General features: G+C 37.3%; 2 pseudogenes; both read right to left on the bottom strand.

The window, feature by feature from the left end:
* Nucleotides 1-2,937, bottom strand: part of LOC149267328 (cytokinin dehydrogenase 5-like) — a 125,675-nt pseudogene extending 122,738 nt beyond the window's left edge.
* A 1,962-nt stretch (nt 2,938-4,899) lies between these two features.
* Nucleotides 4,900-15,871, bottom strand: LOC149267327 (cytokinin dehydrogenase 1-like; annotated as a pseudogene).
* Nucleotides 15,872-16,078: the final 207 nt, after the last annotated feature.

The raw sequence follows: 16,078 nt of genomic DNA, 5'->3' as shown, positions 1-16,078 counted from the left end.
CCCTCACGTAGGAGTGGCTCTAAGAGATGTTCTGCTACAGGAACTCTCAGTCAAAAAAAAGACTCTTATCAGTATGACTCAAACTCATGCATGATGAGCATCCCGCCAATATGGCATAAAGGGGATCTCAATGCAAACATGCATGACGACAACATGAGTATCCTTTCAACATACAACAAAGGGATCTCAAAACATAACATCATTAATCATGACAACAAGTACATCACACATATGATTCTGCATCACATCAAGCAGGAATCATGAAACAAGTATGAAAATAAGATCCCACATCAAACATCAAATAGGGATCTATGCAGCACAATGCATAGAAAAAGAAGTACATGAACACACTGCATATACCTCACAACCAGGGGCCAATTGAAGAAGCGGATGTCAAACTTCTGAAGTTGTTCAGACCATCAATCTCACGGCATCAATTGCATGGAAATGGTTGCTCGCACATGAATGTTGACACCTGCATTCCACTTAGAAAAGTGGCTGAAGAATCGAATGAGAGAATGAGAAATCTAAATGCACCATCATATTTGTGGCATCGAATAGTGCAAAATCGACTATCAAATTTCTGAATTCTGAGAAATTGAGAATCTGGGGCTCAAGGAATCTTTTAGATTCCCCTAGATTCCTCAAAGATTCCCTCCTTCGGGTCCTCTGAAAATCAGCTGCTCAGGTCAGGAAACTGATTGCGCCATCGGGTTCGTGTCACTGAGAAGTGTAAGATCGACATAGAATTTGTCTAATTTGGACACTGCAAAAATTCCACCCTCGTCGAAATTTCGCTCAGTCATGGTTCCACCTGCACAAAAAAAATCCACCTCGTTTTTCATGCCCATTCCTGGTTCGTCCATGCTTGGGTGCACAGGGAAAATGACGGGTTTAAGTATAAGGTTGCTGGGTGGATTGACCAATGAATTCGTTTGGTGCAATGGCAAAGTTAGGAATTAGTTAAGGAGGGGTCGCATGGTCAAACCCCACCCCTCCTATTTTTTGCACGTTATAGTTTGGCTGTTTAAATGAAATGAGTTTGAAATAGGGGTCGGGTCCGCATTGGGCGACCCACCCCATAACTCCCGCACTGGTCGGATTAATATTGTTTTGTGGGCTGCGTGATTCATGGTGGTCCCATCATTTATGGGGGGGCGTTCTTTACGATGGTACCATCCTTTAAGGGGCTGCCCACTTGGGGGCCGGCCATGTGGGCTAGGTGGTTTCAACCCCCCGCAGCTCCCGAATGATATATATACGATAGTGTAAGGGTTTAGGGGTGTGGGTCGGGTCCACCAGAGGAGGCCGATGCCCACCCCATTAATAACATATGTTGTTATATATTTGCGACAGTGGGAGGGCTTCAGACATAACAAAATATATATTGTTTTTTTTTTTGTGTAAGGTTGCAGTTATGGTTAGGCCGACGGGGGTCATGGCCCGTCAGCCTTTTTTTAATTAAATTTTTGTTATGCAATGGGTTTTGGGGGTGGTGGCTATATATATATATATATATATATATATATATATATATATATATATATATATATATATATATATATATATAATATGGGATATTTTCAAATTTTTTGAAAATAAGAGATATTTGGCAAATTAATGAGGCCACAATTTCGACGGATTTCGGGAGCTAGGTTTCATGCCTCGGGGTCGGTCAAATTGTAGGACACCTAAACCTGGATCACAGTCCAACTTTGACCAAAATGATGACTGACTCGTTCTCCCTCATACGAGCTCGGATTGATGAACCATTCACACCTCCGTGATTAGGACAATGAGATCTATGCTCTAGTCCTGGGTCGAAATCATTCTGATCAATTTTATTTTCGAGCATTCATAAGCCCTCTTTGTCCTATGTGTCTCTGGAGCCACCTCGATCAGTGTTTGCATTGGTCCACATAAATCTGTCTGAACAATCTCCAATGGAGCTCTCGCCCTGTACGAAAGTCGAGATACAAATTTTTGTCTATGATGTTTTGCAAGTATACAACTTTCACATGAGCTTGTCGGTTGTTGAATACTGGGTAACCCTTTCACCATTTGTTTCTTCTGCAACAAATCTAGTCCACCAAAATATAAATGACCATATATTAAATGCCATAACCACAATTCATTGAAATTATTAGTTTTGTAAGCATTCAAGGAGAAAGACAATTCATTTCTCATTATAAGAGGAAACATCATATTCTTTGTCATTTCTACTCTTGTGGTTAGCTACCTACTTGGGTATTTTTCAATGATAGTACACACATTATTCTTGAAGAACACTCTATACCTTTTCTCTATCAATTGTCCAATGCTCAATATATTGCATTTCAAGCTAGGTACATAATAGACATCATCAATTCTTCTTCTATCACCATCTCTAGTATAAAAAACAATCATTCCTTTGCCTTTAACACATACCTTAATATCATTACCCAACTTGGCTTCAGACTGAATACTGGTCTCTAGATTGGAAAACAAATCTTTGTTTCCAGTCATTTGATTGCTGCAGCCGCTATGTAAAAAACAAATATCATTCGAACATTCTTGAGTCACGTTACAAGTTATAAACATTGGCTTCTGACTGTCTTCAAATTCTTCTGAGATGTGTGCAGATTGCTTACCAACATCTGCCTGCCTCTTCAAACACTTAGTAGAAAAATGGCCATATCTTTTACAATAATAACATTGAACCTTAGACATATCATACATTTTATTTCCTCGATGCCAGGTTCTATTGTAACTCGCCCTTAAATTAGGAGGACGTTGTTGAGATTTCTCTTCATGATCATAATTATCTCGCAGATGTCTTTGATTAGCTACTCTGTCACCTTGTCCTCTATTACTTGATCTTCCTCTGCCTCTTCCTCTATGAAATTGAAGCTGATATTTGAAGGCATTCTCCAACATGCTATCATCATACCTTGACATCCTGGATTCATGTGCAATCAACGAACCAGTCAACTCTTCAATTTGAATTTGACTTGTGTCCTTGAACTCTTCTATGGATACAACAATCGCTCTAAATTTCTTTGGAAAACTTCGAAGGACTTTCTTGATCACCCTCTTGTTTCAGAGGTCTTCTCCATATTGTCGCAATTGATTAACAACACTCATGACTTGAGTCATAAAAGCATCCATAGTTTCGTTGTCTTTCATTTTCAAATTCTCAAAATATCTTCTCAAATTCTGAAACTTTACATTCTTTAATTTCGCTACACCCTGATAACAGGATTCAAGGATGTCCCACGCCTTCTTCGAAGATTCTGCATTTGATACTTTGAAATTATCATGTCATCTAAGCCTTGTTGAATAAGGCCAAGATCTTTATTGTCCTTCTTTCTATTTTCTCTCAACAATGTTCGCTCAACATTTGTAAGAGCCATCTTTGCTGCCTCATTAGCAGGCTCGAGATACCCATCAGTAACAAATCCCCAAAGATCATGAGAATGTAACAATGTTCTCATTTGAATAAACCAAGAATCATAACTTTTCTCAGTTAAAATAAGAATTGACTGAGTAGTATTAGTATTGGATGCCATCTCTCACAAATAATTGAAATCTTCAGATAAAATTTTAAAAAAACTCTCACACTATAATACTTTCAATTCCTTTCCAATGCCCTTCCAAAGTACCCTTACAAATACTTTGGGCAGCCTCTTTTGAAAAACAACTTTAAAACACCCCTTTTAACTTTCTTAATAAACCTTTTATGAAAAATACTTTAGAACACCCTTTTAACTCCCTTAATACAACATATAAATCATTTTTTAAAATGAACTTCAATGTGACTTCAAACGATATTGCCTCTCAAACTTTGAAAAGAGATTTGAAAAAAAAAATATCCACATTGTTGAAAGATGTGTACACAATGTAGATTTACCTCATTGGATGGAAGAATGCAAATTGTAGCTCCACTTCGCCAAATTTCATATAGAACTGTCCAAGTTCGTTAGTCTAGTCTGCCACACCACAGAACTACTTGAAACACCTCTGCAGCTCGACTGAACTCCTCCACTCAATTCCTCAATCTTTCACACTCCGCCACAATTACAGTTTCAATGCATCATCAGACAGCTCCAAATCCACTTGTAACAATCCCTCAACAACACCAACTATTTCGGTCACAAGTGCTCTGCATGGCAGTTCTGTTTATCCTCACACAACAATAGCTTTCAGGGACAGAGCAATGGCTTCTCACCCAATCTCAAGGAATAAATACTTCCAACGAACTCCAAATTGGATTTGATACCATATGAAAGAAACAAAAATACGAAGGAGATCAGGAAAAACATAGAGAAGCACAACTACATCTGCTTAATTACACCAACAATAAAAAACTGGGAGTGGATGATCTTCGCCTCTCTGTGATCCTTCTATTTATAAAAGATTTTTATGTTGGTTACATCAATTAAACAAATATATTTTTAGGCGGTGTTGCCCTTTTGTTTCTGCAGGCAGTGAGGCGGTGGTGATCTCTAGAAGCTTGAAGAACCAAGGCGGTGCTGGTGACAGTGACGACAAATGATTACAATTTGAAATAATTATTCTTACAAATGTTCCTACAAACATCGACGAGAAAACGACAACGATTTTGTGCACCAAATGTGGAGGGATTTCCCTTGCAATTAAAGTAATAGGGAGGTCAATGGCAGGTGTCACCAATGCATGAGAATGGGAATAGGCAATGCAGATCCGAGAACATGTAGACTCTCTCGCCAACTATCACGTCAATTCGCAATTGTGCTTTCTCTATTTAACCACTACCTTCCGAGAGGACAAAATGGTTAGGGTCGAGGCCTTTCTTCCGTTGTGGCTGGGAGAAAGTATGCTTGCAACAAAGAAACTGCAAGATGAGCATGGGCACAAAGATCCATTGGATATTGGAAGAATTTATTTGAAGGTTTTAGCTAATGAGTGTTTGGTCAAACCCATGCTCACATGCACCGATGGGGTGTGATCCTTTTGAGGGTGCATGACGTCATCCGTGGTTTGGCCATAGACATTGATGAGATGAAAGAAAACTTCTATTGTTGCATAGGTAAGAGTTTGTAGGTGTGGAATCAATAATTGTCTCTTGCAATCCCACAGGACCTTGGAAAGGAGTTTCAGCTCCGATGGGTGGACACGATCAAGAAAGTCTAGGTAGGAGATATTCGAAGTAAAAACGGATCCTGGGATCAAGTGCAGGGAAGCTAACAGGAACACTACATCCTGCAACATATATTCCACCAAATCTCACAAGTCAACATATAATTGCTAATTTATATGAGGAATAACCGTAGAGCTTGATTATTTAAGAAATGTAAACTTTACTGTCCGAAATTTCGAAGCAAATCTAGTAAAACTAGGCAAAATAAAATTTAGATCTTCAATTTCGAGAAAATCTGAGAAAATTTGAAACTTGGCTTTTATGTTAGAGAAATACTTTAAACACGGATCATACTCGCGTAAATTGGCCTTCGGTGTTTTCTTTTCTCTCTTCGTGTTTCTATATATATATATATATATATATATATAGATAAATAGATAGATAGATAGCAAAATTAACAATATATTTTCATATAATTAATTTAAAAATGAAAATAAGTAATATTAAAATTAAAAAATAAAATATTCACAAATTTTATAATAAAATTAGGAATAAGATTAATATTAGAATATTTTGAAGTCACTAATTTTTAGTTAAAAATAATGGAGAAATGGTTATATGGTTGTAACGCATCTCCTTAGTTTAGGATTTGTTCCTAGAGTTTAGGAGGTTGTTCACAACTACCTAATTTTCAGTCATGTATTTAATATTGTAATATTCATTTGATGTAATGTAGAGTGAACGAGAGAGAGAGTCTCCTCTTTGTTTGAGTGCAGTCTCCAGGTGTTGTACACACCTGTGAGCTGCAACTCCTTCATTTAATTCAAAGTTTGATTTTTATCTTGGTATCAGAGCTTAGGGTAGAGATAGCCTCAAATTTTTTTTTAGGGATGTATCATTAGTTACATATCTGTAGTGGTAGGAGAGCATGTAAATGTATCTGTGTGATCAGGTGGAACTGCAGTAACACCTGGAGTGAAGACGGATCTCAGATGACTGATCATCTCTGAGTGCAAGAAAGGGTTGGCTCGGACTTGTTGCGCGCCTTTAAAAGCAGAAGCGGATTGGCGCGATTTTTTAGAGAACAGACGCGCCCATTGGCGCGGGTTTGAGGCTGATAAGCGTGCCATCGAAATCATGACTGAATTGGCGCGGATCCGTGGCTGTTAATCGCGCCAATTTCGGTGCACTTCATAAATTTTTCTTTTCTACAATTGGCGCGGATTCGTGGCTGTTCAGAGCGCCAAAGAGCCAACCTCTTTCTCTCTGAAAATCTGCAATTTTTCGTTGCAGATCGGAGTTGCCCGGTGGTGGCACGTGGAGATTTCTGCTCGGTGGAAGCAGATTTGATTTGCCCGGTGGTGGCGAATTGAGGTTCCTTGATCCGCTCGGAGGTAGCAGATCGGACCTGCCTGGTGGTGGCGAATCAGAGCTCTGTGATCTGCTCGGTGGAAGCAGATCGGTTTTTTGCCCGGTGGTGGCGCAGTGCAGCTCCTCGATCTGTTCGGTGGAAGCAGATCGCCTTTGCCCGGTGGTGGCGTGTTGGAGCTTGTTTGTTGATCTGTTCGGTGGTAGCAGATCGGTTTTGCCCGGTGGTGGCACAGTGAAGTCCCTGATCTGTTCGGTGGTAGCAGATCAGACTTGCCTGGTGGTGGCACAGTGAAGTCCTTGATCTGTTCGATGTCAGCAGATCGAACTTGCCCGGTGGTGGCACAGTGAAGTTCCTGATCTGTTCGGCAGCAGATCGGAATTGCCCGGTGGTGGCTGATTGAAGTGTTTAGTTGGATAGAAATGAATAACAGTATAGAATCATATCTCCACGAGTCTGGAAAACTCGATGGATCGAATTTCTCCAACTGGAAATTCAAAATGCAAACTTTGCTGGAGAGCGTAAATGCATGGTCGATCGTTGAGGGAAATGAGCAGAGATCTGGAACAGCGACCCAAGAACAAGATTGGGATAAAAGAGAAACGAAAGCAAAATTTATACTGAAGATGTCCATTAAGGACAATATTATCCCACATATCAGAGATTCTAAGTCGGTCGCTGATATATGGACAACGATCAAGAACTTGTACGAGACTCAGAATACAAATCGTGTTCTGGCACTCAAGGGAAAACTGTTTGCATTGAAGATGGACGAGAATGAGTCCGTTGTTGGATTCATGGCCAGAGTCAAGGATCTGAGTGACAAACTGGGAGCTATTGGAGAAAAGGTGTCCGACTCAGATCTAGTCACACTCACATTGAACAGAATGACTGATGAATACCAGACGTTCATCACAGGACTGTCAGCGAGGGAGAAAGCCCCTTCATTTGATGAGCTGACAGCGATTCTGCTCCAGGAGGAGGAGCGACGACAGAATCTGAAAACTCAGAGCAATGACCTTGCTCTGATGGTGAAAAGGCGACAGTACAGAGGAAAGCAGCACTAGCACCAGCACCAACACCAGCAACTGCAGTAGCAGCAGCAGAAAGGAGCCAACTCTTTTCAAAAGAGATCATTCAGAGGTATGACTGATAATTATGTTAAGAGATGTTTTTATTGTGGGAAACCTGGTCATCAGATTAAAGAATGCTATAAGAGGCAGGCGGATGAAAGAAGAAGCAAACAGAGGAAACACCAGGGCTGTTTTACTAGAGAAGAGGAGGACCACAGCCATGATCTTCGACTATTCACAGTCGATTGTGCTCTTTCAGCATCAAAGGGAGATGAGGACGACATATGGTATGTCGACTCTAGCGCATCCTCACATATGACCGGTAAGAAGGACTGTTTTGAATTTCTTGAAGAATCTGCATGTGGATCAAAAATTTATCTAGGAGATGACAGTGGGTATGAGATCAAAGGATATGGAGATATTCCTGTGAAGCTACCTAGTGGCGACATTAAACATCTTAAAAATGTATTATATGTTCCAGGAATTAAGAAAAACTTGATCTCTGTCTCAATGATTACAGACCAGGACATGCAGGTGCAATTCTTTAAGAATGGTTGTGTCATTAAGGATAGCCAGATGGAAACAGTTGCAACAGGAGTGCGCATGGGGAATTTGTACAGATTGGATGCAAAGAGTATGCCACGACAAGCAATGGTTGCAGCTGGATCAACAGTCGAAAATATCTGGCATCAGAGATTTGGACATCTCAATTTGCAAGACCTCATCTTACTTCAGAAGAAAGGTATGGTCGATGGACTCCGTGTTTTTCATAATGCCAAGCTGGAATGTGATGGATGTGCATTAGGGAAGATGCATAGAGAAGAGTTCCCTTTGCATGTCAACAGAAAGGAAAGAGACATCCTAGAACTAGTGCATACAGATATTTGTGGACCTATGCAAACTAGGTCCTTAGGAGGTGCATATTATTTTCTGCTATTTACAGATGATTGCACTAGGTTTTCATGGGTGTATTTTTTAAGTAAAAAGAGTCAAGCCTTTTGGTACTTTAAAGAGTTCAAATCTATGATAGAGAACCAAACAGGAAAGAGGATAAAGATTCTCCGCTCGGACCAAGGGGGAGAATACAGGTTAGGAGAGTTCATGAACTTCTGCAAGCAGCATGGGATTATGCAGCAATTCACAGTGCCACACACTCCACAGCAGAATGGAGTAGCAGAACGGAAGAACAGAACCCTTGTGGAGTGCGCCAGAAGTATGCTTCAAGGTAAGGGACTATCAAATGGTCTTTGGGCAGAAGCCATTAATACTGCTGTTTATTTAAAGAATAGGAGTCCTACTAAATGTCTAGGCTTCAAAACCCCCTTTGAAGCATTGTTTGGACTCAAGCCAGCAGTTAGTCATTTAAGAATATTTGGATCAAAAGCTTATGCTCATATACCGAAAGCAGATAGAAAGAAGTTAGACCCCAAAGCCTTGAAATGTATATTTGTTGGATATGGCACAGAGTATAAGGCATACAAGTTATATAATCCTGTGACTCATAAAGTTTTTGCAAGCAGAGATGTTATTTTTCATGAACAGGCTGAAGATGGAAAGGAAGACTCTAACAGTGATAGCCACATTCCATTGCTGATAGAAATGAACAGTGACGAAGATGAAGAGCAGGAGCAGGAGCAGAAACAGGAAGAAGTAGCAGCAGATAGTGTAATAAGTGATGATGCAGGCCCGGAAAGTGTTGAAACAGATAGACTTGAGGTAAGTCCTCTACCTAGAAGATCAGGTAGGAAGACTAGACTACCTGCAAGATTGAAAGGCTATGCTTTAATGTCCAAAATTTTAAACATTGTAGAACCTTCAAACTATGAAGAAGCAAGTAAATCAGATGAATGGAGGGTTGCAATGCATGAGGAAATTGAATCAATATATAGAAACCATACTTGGGATTTAGTTGAGTTGCCTGAAGGAAAAACCCCCATAGGATGTAAGTGGCTGTATAAACCTAAGATAAATGCAGATGGGAGTGTAGAAAAATTCAAAGCTAGACTGGTAGCAAAGGGTTACTCACAGCAAGAAGGAATAGATTTCGATGACACCTTTGCCCCTGTAGCTAAACTAAATACAATTAGAATGCTAATTTCTTTAGCAACAAAACATAAATGGAAGCTACACCATCTAGATGTTAAGTCTGCATTTCTGAATGGAGAATTAAAGGAAGAAATTTATTTAGTACAGCCTCCTGGGTTTGTGAAAAATGGGCAGGAGCATTTAGTGTGTAAATTGCATAAGGCACTTTATGGTCTGAAACAAGCACCCAGGTCATGGTATGAGAAAATTGATTCATTTTTTATACAACATGGTTTTCATAGGAGCCTCAACGATCCAAACCTGTATACCAAGATAAATAAACAGAGGCAAATCATTTTGATTTCTTTATATGTGGATGACATGATCATAACAAGAAATGCAAATAATTTGATCAAAGAAATCAAGCAGCAAATGTCACAGGTATTTGAAATGAAAGACCTTGGAGATCTTCATTATTGCCTAGGTTTGGAGGTATGGAAAGATTCTGGTCAAACTTTTCTAACTCAAGGAAAGTATGCTAGAACCCTGTTGGAAAGATTCAGAATGGAACAGTGCAAAACAGCAGCAACACCATTGCAGCAGAATCTCAAGTTAAGCAGTGACGATGGCACAAAATAGGTGGATGCCACTTTGTATAGACAACTAGTGGGAAGTTTGATATATCTCATGACAACTAGACCTGATCTGGCATATTCTGTTAGTGTGCTGAGCCAGTTTATGTCCAAACCACTTGAAAGTCACTGGATTGCAGCAAAATGTGTGTTGAGGTACCTTAGTGGTACTTGTAATTATGGTATTTTATACACTGACATTTCTGATGTTACTTTAGCAGGTTATTCAGATTCTGATTGGGCAGGTGACCTGGATGATCGTAGATCAATCACAGGTTACGCATTTAGTATTGGATCCGGGGTTATTTCGTGGAGTAGCAAAAAGCAAAGTACTGTAGCATTATCATCATGTGAAGCTGAGTACCAGGCATTGTGTGTAGCTACATGCGAAGCCATCTGGTTGAGGAGATTGCTTAGCGATGCAGGTGAAGGACAGAAAGAAGCAACCAGCATCAAAACTGACAACCAGAGCACAATAAAGCTTGCATACAATCCAGTTTTCCATAAAAATACTAAACATATTGACACTCAGTTTCACTTTGTTCGAGAAAAGATACAGTCTAAAGAAATATGTGTGGATTATTGTAACACTTGTGATAATTTAGCTGATATTTTTACTAAGCCTCTAGGGCGAGTAAAGTTTGAGTTATTTAGAGGGATGTTAGGAGTGCAGAATAACCCTTTCTCCATTAAGGGGGGGAGTTAAAAATAATGGAGAAATGGTTATATGGTTGTAATGCATCTCCTTAGTTTAGGATTTGTTCCTAGAGTTTAGGAGGTTGTTCACAACTACCTAATTTTCAGTCATGTATTTAATATTGTAATATTCATTTGATGTAATGTAGAGTGAACGAGAGAGAGAGTCTCCTCTTTGTTTGAGTGTAGTCACCAGGTGCTGTACACACCTGTGAGCTGCAACTCCATTTAATTCAAAGTTTGATTTTTATATTTTTTAAAATAATATTTAAAAGGTCGTAGTCTAACTAAGCGGAGGAGTTGCCCAGAAAGTTATGGAAATTTCAGTTATATTTAGAGAAAATCCGGCGAAGATTTTTTAAAATCCAAGTTATAGTTGTTAAACTTCAAAATTTTAGGTGTTCTAGACGTTTTTGATGGTGCCGAATCTATTTCCACCATCAAAAACACAATTCAAACACTGCTTCTATAATATTTTTTGAAATTTTTTTACCCGGATTCCGGCCACTTTTAGCGGTCCGAGCAATTCCTTTGCCTCGGTAGACCACTCCATTTAAAAATGAAAAACAAAAACACTTTATTAAGTGTTTTTATACTAATGTTAAGTTTCAATATTTTTATATTTATGTTAATTTTCAGTTTTAAAATATTATTAGATTTTAAAATATTTATAATATTAATGAAGTTATAATTTATCAAATCATTGAAATTAATGAAAATTTTTCTAATCTCTCTAATTAAAAATGTAAATTAATTAATTCTTTATTAATTTAAAAAAAATCAATATTATTAAAATAGAAATGAATTTTCACAAATTTTGTAAAGTTATTGAGATTCCACTCATTATAATGTTATTGAATGGAAGTATCTATCTTATATATGATATGAATATATAGATAAAAAAACATATTCTCATAAATTTCAATTTCATAATATTTATGATATAAATAATTTTATTTTATTTTATTTCATTTATAATTTACTAAATCACCAAAACTTTAAAGTTATACCAAAATCTTTCTTAAATATTTTTGTCATAAAATAAAATATTAAAACAAACTAACTAATCTTTTAATGTTTTGATTATTATTGTTTTTTCTTTTTAGTTGGATAGAGCAAAAATGATTTGAGTGAAAAGTATTGGCCATTACATAGATCTTATACTATATCCTCCTTCTTGGAATCTCACCTAGTACCTTCTCTCAACAAATTTTGACAATATACCTTGGTTGTTATTGTAGTTCATTAGAGGTTGATGCTTATTTAATGCAATATGAGGGTTTTTTTTGGTCTAGAGTATGAGAGATGTAAAGGGATCATGTTGTAATGATGCCACTGACATTCCTAATGCGAATGGTCTTAACACTTTTAAAGCAACCACACAAGTGGAAGATGACGAATACGGTAGTAGGCCTTTCTCATTGCTTTCGTTGGCTGTGTGTAACTTGTAGCTTCTATCCTTATCTCTGCACTTTTTACTATTTTCTTTGTCATGTAGATTGACTTAGATTCTCTAGCATTTTATGTTCTATCTATGTTCTTGGCATCTCCTCTTTCAATAATGGAAGAATTCTTTGAATTTTATAGGATTGCAATATTTATACGGTTCCCTATCTTTCTAGGTACAAACACGTTATTGTTATTTGAGCTACAAAGGACCACTAAGTTTCCTCTCCTACCACCTTGCTTAGGATTTTGTGTTGGATGTTTGTTTCTCATTATGTGTGTGGTCCTTTGGTATTTGCTTCTTGAAGTGTGGGGCATTCATGAGTTAGAGTGGGACAACACTCTTTTTCGGTTGCTTCAAAATTGCCCAATATGGATCACAGAAAAAGAAATGACTAAGACCCTTCATTCCAATTGGTGGAATGAAAAAACGGAAGGCCAAATCCACAACCCTAAGGAATTTTATACTTTGCTTTTTGGTATAGGTGTTAAAAGAGCAACTTTGTAGGCCTAACAATGGTTCAATCAAAACATACCAATACACATCCAACATACAGTTCATGGACTAATCGATTTAGTGAGATATAGGCATCTCTAGATGTCCAAATGGTAAATCCGAGTTTAATTTAAAAATTGGGTCTTAGACTCTACATTTCTTAGGTCTCTAGGCACAAATATGTTTCAAGCTATGGAATTTTATTAGATAGGCAAGACTCTGGTTGTTATCACATTGGGTAACTAAGGACATAATGAGGGTAACTTGAAATGGTATGGAGAGTTCCCTTTTCACTAAATTTCAATGTTATTGGCTAGGAACCAAATAAAGAGAAAGTATGGGGAATGTAACCAAAACTTCTAACTCACATGGTATCAACTCTAACTTGATAGTCATTAAGAATGGTTAATTTCAAAACCTTTAGGGAAAAGCCTAAAAAATCTAAAACTCTTTCTCCCCACTTATATATAATATGACCTTATCTATCTATCTATCTATCTATCTATCTAGCTATCTATCTATCTATCATACTTTATTCTAATACAGCTATGATGTCATCATATTATAACTCTTATAATTTATTCTAATACATATATAAAGAGGAAGTATGGGGAATGTCACCAAAACTTCCAACTCACATGGTATCAACTCTAACTTGATAGTCATTAAGAATGATTAATTTCAAAAACTTTAGGGAAAAACCTAAAAAATCTAAAACTCTTTCTCCCCACATATATATAATATGACCTTATCTATCAATCTATCTGTCTATCTGTCTATCTATCTATCTATCAATCATACTTTATTCTAATACATCTATGATGCCATTATATTATAGTTTGGAAAAACTTCATATACTTTATTTTAATCTATGGGGAATGTCACCAAAACTTCTAACTCACATGGTATCAACTCTAACTTGATAGTCATTAAAAATAGTTAATTTCAAAAACTTTAAGGAAAAACCTAAAAAATCTAAAACTCTTTTTCCCCACATATATATAATATGACCTTATCTATCTATCTATCTATCTATCATATCATATTTTATTCTAAAACATCTATGATATCATCATATTATAACTCTTATCCTTTATTCTAATACATCTATACGGTCATCATATTATAATTTGGAAAAATTTCATATACTTTATTTTAATTTATTAGAGAAAGTTTTTACAAAATTATTTTAAATATTTCTTTTACAATTTTGATATATGGGAAACAACTTTAGAATAATAAAGTAACACTATGAAATATATATATGATTTAATTATTATTAATATGAATTATTTTTTTAAGAAAAAATGCTTTTTATATGTTCAATTCTTACTGAGCAAAATAAATATATAAATACTTACATAAAATTAATTATATACATACATAAACACTAGTGACTTCAACAAGAAAAATAATCACCAAATAATAAAAGTTAAAAATACAGTCTCTCAAGCTACATTACTGTCTTTTTGTAATTATGCAGAAAACAGAAAGGTACAGAATTTAACTAGCTTACAAAATTACCAACCAAACAAATAAATGCTTCTGTTAAAATAGGTGGGAAGACAAAAATTTAAGAAAATACCTTACAAATGTGAAACGGGAACTATGCCCATCTGACCTCTTGCAATTATCTAATGAGGGTCACATCGATCCTACAAAATGTTCCCTGAAACTATATTAAAAAAAAAAAATCTTCGTATTTTGAGGGGGAAGACAATTTTTTTTTAAATAACTATGTTACAATGGGAACGATGTGAATCTAACCTTTAGCAATTATCTAATGATGTCACATCAATCCTACAAAATGTTCCCTGAAACTACATAAAAAATAGTCTTTATCATACCTGGTCAACAGTGTCGTTGTTCATGTAGTTCATGGTCATTTCCAGGCAGTACAAGAGACGGCCCTCTGTGTTCAGATTTTTCACTTTGACTGGATTCTAAGGCGAGAAGAAAGACGACATCCAATGGTTGAGTAGTACGTCCTTGTTTACAGCTACAAATCCGTTAACATAATCGAATGATATTCAAAATTCCTGATCGCTGGTAAAAGCTTTAAAGTCTGAGTACAGAACTCTGATCCATTTCACCTGTACGATCAATATTATGCATAAACTCTGATTATTTCGAAATTACTTGCAAAAAACATCCATGAACATACAAATCTCTGAAGGGTCGATAATAATATCACACACACCCTTTGTGGCGCGGGCTCAAGAGCAATCCGAGCCTTGGTGATAATGCCGATTTGACCTAGCCCACCAAGAACTGCATGAAATAGCTCTGTATTCTGGTCTTTAGAGCAATTCAATACATCCCCTTTCCCTGCATAGTATATTCGACTTTAATAGAAACTAAAAGAAGAAAAGGGAGTATAAATTTATCAAGTAAAGGATCCTATTGGGTTTGTTTGAGAAGTTTACCTGTGACGACTTCAAGCTGATAGACATTGTTGATCTGGGGGCCATGGCGAAAAGCTTGGCCACTGATTCCTGCATTGGAGAGCGTTCCACCGACTGTGAGATATAGGTAGTCTGTCCATGACTTTGCAGCCAAACCTTCCTTGAGCGTTGCATGCAACACGTCGATCCAAAAGTCACCTCCATTGACATCGACATATAGCGAACGATGGTTCACATCTATGACCCCTTTGAGGGAATCCATTGCTATGACAATTCCATTTTCTGCTTGAGCTTGTCCGTCGAGGGAATAAGCATGAACATGGCCTCTGGCAGCAATTGTGAGATCGGACGAGGAACCATATCTGTAAATCGACTTGACCAGTGTTGCAATGTCTCATATGGCTCTGGGATGAGTTCTATGTCGATTCCCAAAATCAGTTTCAGCGAGATGGGTATTGTCGAAGTCAACATTTCCATCGAAATCAAGGGCTCTGAGAAGCGAGCATCCTAGATCCATTGTTGACAAACCCACAACTGAAATCACGCTGGTAATCACAAATATCAATACCACCACCGAAGTCCGGGTCTCCATAGAAATATATCACAACAATAGGGCTATGGTGGAAAGTGGATGTACGGGTGGCACCCCAATATATAATTGAACAAGCTGAGAAACAGAATGTGAAATGGCAACATGTTGGTGTACATGCACTTAGACTAGCTGTGTTGGTATACATGCACTTAGACTAGCTGTGTTGGTGTACATGCACCTAGATTAGCTCAAGTTAACTTATTGCTTGCATGTGGCACATGTACACATTAACATAAGATAAAACAC

The sequence above is a fragment of the Pinus tabuliformis genome, chromosome 6, assembly GCF_031772625.1.
Source record: "Pinus tabuliformis cultivar Carrire ecotype Pingquan chromosome 6, CPIR1, whole genome shotgun sequence".
NCBI lineage: Eukaryota > Viridiplantae > Streptophyta > Pinopsida > Pinales > Pinaceae > Pinus > Pinus tabuliformis.
This window is presented reverse-complemented; position numbering and strand designations above follow the sequence as displayed.